Genomic DNA, 4976 nt, shown 5'->3' on the forward strand with positions numbered 1-4976 from the left:
AATCTAGAGTAAAGCTCAATTATTTTGCTTCATTTCCAACATTTAACTCTAATGGCGAAAGAAAGATCAAAACAGGAGAAATATTAAATTATATTTCTTTCCTCTCTAATGGCGAAAAAAAATAATAATAAACAGGAGCTTCTCTATTCCTTTCTTCTCAATCATATTTTCAAGGAAAATCAATATCTAGTATTGAAAGCTTTTACTCAGTTCCCTCTTGATATTCGACTCTGTTTGAACAGGAAATGGGATGCACATGCCAATATTTTAATGCTTTATTAACGGAGAAAAGGGAACGAAATAAAACAGATACATACAAAAGAAATGTATGAGGCCGCTTAGAGGAATCCAAATAGCTGAAGCTCAAACAAGATCATATCGATTAGAGTCCCCTCAAAAGGTATCCATCGTATCAATGTATGTTGAACATTTTCTGATTCTAGGGATTATTGTAAGGAAACAAGAAGAAGAATGAGAAGAAGAGGTAGATGAAAATGATGATGAAGAAGAAGAAGAAGAGGAAGAATGTGAAGAGACTCACACTGTAGAATAGCGAGCAAGATGCGAGCGGGATGTGCGAGCGGACTAGCGTTTCTAACAGTAATGATCGGCCGTGTGCTCCTCTGATAGTGATTTGCTCCGTTCAGCAGTGGATTGCTCCTCTTGAGAGTCACGGTCGCGGAAGATGGAGAACCGAGCAGTTTGCGCGCATAAGATTAGGAAGAATTAGAGATCCTCGATCTGTTTAAGGGTGGGGCTTTTCGTTTGGTTAAAACCGGTGCAATTTGCAGCAGTCAAAATCGATGCTAAAATAAGATTTTGGCAGCAGTTTTTAAACCTCTCCTAACATCTAATGCGAAAAATCCAATTTTTTAGTAGTGTCTTTAATTATAAGTTTTAATTTTTATTTATGATAGCTTGCTTACTGCTTTCTAAAACGACTTTTTTGTAAAAAACTTTAATTCAAGAAATTTTTGTGTTAAAAAACTATTTTAAAAAGCGGTAAAAAAATTGCCCTAAATGAAACCTTAATTACAATGAGCCATCCTTCAGTTAAATTGGAGGAATCATCATTGCAAGATAAAAGATGCAGACTTGATTATAATATGATGATTATTATTATTATTATCATCATCATCATCATTAAGTAATTTCTGAATTTTCATCATTTCATTACAACAATAATTTTAATAATCAAATTCGAGCAAACCCGCAAATTAACTTGATGAATATTTAATAAATTTGATTCAATTGCTAAAGTATTAATTTAATTATTTATTATAGTTTTAATTTAAATAATTTATTTTATTTTATTTATTTTACAGAATCGTTCAAATCAAATTGAATAAAACCGAATCATACTCATTAAATTATATTAAAAGAAAACAAAGACAATTTGTTAAAAGCAGAACTAATTAATTTTATTCGAATGTTAAATTATTAATTTAATTAGTTATTAGAGTTTTAATTTTAAATTTTAAATTATTTATATTATTTTTTTATTTTACAAAATCGTTCAAATCAAATTGCATAATCATACCCATTAAATTATACTAATTAAAAAAATAAAAAAAAATTGTTAAAAGCAGAACTATCCGCCTTATATTTATAGTTATAAATTTGTAAAAGATTGGGGTGAGAGAGGCTCGAACTCTCGACCTCAGGATAACTCAAACATGATAGCTATGAGACCTACGCGCTAGCCAACTGCGCCACCACCCCATATAAAGCGTTAGTTAAACATAAAATAATTATTTGATAAAATTAAATGTATTCTTAATAAGTACTCAAACAAAAATTCAATTTGACAGAATAAATCTCAAAGTCATTAGATTGATTTTATAAACAAGAAACAACCATAACAATAACCATTTATTCCATTATAAATTATTTTTCTCTATTATGCTTTATTAATATTCAATTTTTTTATTTAAATCCAATACAAATTTTATTTTTAAAACTTTTTAATCATGTATTTTTTAAGTCTGGCTCAACCTTTCTTATCATAAGTCGGATCTAATATGTATACTCTCCCAACGGAGTCATCAAAAGACTGACACTTTATGTTACCAAATAATCTTAGGGGACTATTTTAACCTAGTTTAAATGCTCGTGCACACTGTGTCCATTAATAGGACTTTAAAAATAATAAAAATTTAATAAAATTAAAAATATTAATCTGAAAATAATCATTACTAATCACAATACTAACATTTAGCAAAGAATTTTTTAGGCAAACCAACAAGAAATTATACCCTCATTAGAACTACAACAATATAATACAACATAAGAGAACTATAGAAGCATCTTTGCATACTACAAAAAAAGTCTTAATCTACTCAAAACTTCACTGCTCTATAGCAATCTTTTTATGGCAATGGAGGTCAGTTAAATAACTCGAACAAGTATAATCTTGCAAGTCACATGCATCAAAGAGGAGCGGCCTTTAGTTCGAAGCTCTTCCCATCAACTATTGTGGTCCTACGTCTTCTCTAGGCAGATGAACAACATGCATTCCAAGACCAATATGTAGTAATGAATGGCTGGAAGGCTAATATTTAAAATTCAGCACAGGAAGAAGCATCAAATACAAATTGCTTACAAAGTTGCACTGAAAATTTAATGTTTTGGATATGAAGTGTATTTGGGATAATTTTTTCCCAACTTTAATTTACAAACTACCATAATACTGTTTTGCTACAACTTTTTTGTCATTTAAAAAAAAAATTATGATGAGAACAAGATTTTCACATACAGATGTACAATTGTGATAGCAGTTAAAAAGCAACTATTTTATTTTCCAAGAGAGAAAAATACTATAATTGTTATGTCAATTTACAAAAACTGGACTTTTCTCATAACAATTTCACATTACTTGGCTAATTTATCAATTTGATGATAGAAAAATATAATGTAGCATACTGAATCATACCCATATCACCAGGATTTTCGAGATGAATCAATTGCTCGCCTACCTATTATGAACTTGAACGACAATAACCCATAAACAAACACATCAATCTTCTCATTCACAATTATGTGCATGAAATATTGAGGTTCATTTATTTTAAATATAAAAGATGGTCACTTGAATAACATGTGAATAACAGAAACTAATTTACCACATAATTTCACATGAACTGGTCTCACCCAAATGTGCCTTCAATAAAAAATTTGACTAATTCTAGCAGAATATGCATGTTTCATTCTATATTTTCTAGAGCTGCACCCTTAAAGCCAACAATTCTTTCACTATGAAGAAAACATACCTAAAATATTTTTTAAATTGCATCACCTATTTTAAACTTTTAAGGCTTGTACCATTTAGTTTTAACACAACTCTTTTCTAGTCTTACTAATTAGGATATGTCATCAGCAACAATAAGCAATAAAAACATAAATTTTAAGAAGCAAAAATAACACAATATTTTTTTTACCGTAAATTTTAATTTTTATACTAAACATTTGTTTTAAGAAGCAATAAAAAGCCTTCCCAAACAAAGCCTTAGACTTCATTCGAGATATATTTTTTACTGCTTTCTAAAGTAGCTTTTTAGAACAAAAATTTCTAATTCAAATTTTTAGTACGAAAAAATTACTTTAGAAATCAGTAAGTAAGTTGTCCCAAATAAGATCTTATAGGGGTCACAAAAAGGCATGATTATGTTGCTTATGTTGCTTGTGGTGTGGAGTAGATTGGTACATGCAATGGAGAAGATGGGGCTCTCCTTTGGGCAGGCCTAAGATCGTCAACCTTTTAATTAGTTCAAATTTGTGCACTGATGACGTTGGAGTGATTGCAGCGAGAGGATTCTTTCAAATGTAAATCTATATAATTTGGAATTATATTTGTTCTAAAATTAATTGTTATCAACCTTTAATTAGAAGGAAATGTGGACTGATTATTTTAGATTAAAAAAATAAATATTAGATTCGTTTGATTCAATTATAAAATTTGACATTTTACAAATTTGTTTTATTTGATCCATTTTTTTTACATATAAATATAAAAGAGATATCAAAGAAGTGATATTAGTTATAAATATAAGATCAACACTATTTGTTTTTAAATAATAAGGATAATTAAAAACATATTTCACTTTGGTCTCCCAAGAAATCAAATTTAATTTAAATCGGACTAGTTAATTTAGGAAACTCTATAAATTTAAACCAATATAAACTCAAATTAAAGCAAATAAATCTATTTTATAATTTACTCCAATTTTAATTAATTTAAATTTTCACTCTTGATATTTAATTCAAAACTAGGGTTTGTAAAAAGCCAATTAAAACAAAAAATTGAATCAAAATGACTAAACTTGTATTTTTTTATTTAACTTAAATTTATAATAATTAAGTTCAATATGTTATTTAAACCAGTTTCTTTATTTAATTATATTTCAAAATTTTGTTCAATCAAAATAAATCAAATCAAATAGAACAAACATAATATATTTATTTATTTATTTACTATCACATTATTGTTACTAACAAATGAAAGATGCAGTGAAATTACAATAATCAATTAAGTAGTAGATTCACTAATCACTCTTTATATCATTTCAGTTGATTTCATTGGTACATAATCTTATTATTATTTTTTTAATGAACCATTAACTTAGATGGAATCTACCTGGATGATTCACCACTTTAATGCAAAACTATCAAATCAAGTTATAGAAAATCATTCAAAATATTTAAAAATAAAAGCAAATCAAATCGATTAATTATTTAAAATGAAAACTAAATCAAAATAAAATCTTATTTGCTGATTTGATTTGACATAATTGCTTTATTTGTTCCATGAAATGGACATGTCCAGTTAAGCTCCACACTTAGGTTTTGTTTGGACAGCTTTCTTATTTCTTTCTGAAATAATTTTTAACACCAAAAATTTTAGTTCAAAAAATTTTTTTATTAAAAATTTATTTTAAAAAGCAATAAAAAAACCGTTCCAAACGAAGCCTTAATCAAAG

General features: G+C 27.5%; 1 non-coding gene across 1 annotated transcript; it reads right to left on the reverse strand.

The window, feature by feature from the left end:
- Positions 1–1631: 1631 nt before the first annotated feature.
- Positions 1632–1722, reverse strand: TRNAM-CAU. The gene is given in 2 exon segments: positions 1632–1667; positions 1685–1722. It is a non-coding gene; the product is annotated as a tRNA-Met (tRNA).
- Positions 1723–4976: the final 3254 nt, after the last annotated feature.

The sequence above is a fragment of the Dendrobium catenatum genome, unplaced genomic scaffold, assembly GCF_001605985.2.
Source record: "Dendrobium catenatum unplaced genomic scaffold, ASM160598v2 fragScaff_scaffold_963, whole genome shotgun sequence".
NCBI lineage: Eukaryota > Viridiplantae > Streptophyta > Magnoliopsida > Asparagales > Orchidaceae > Dendrobium > Dendrobium catenatum.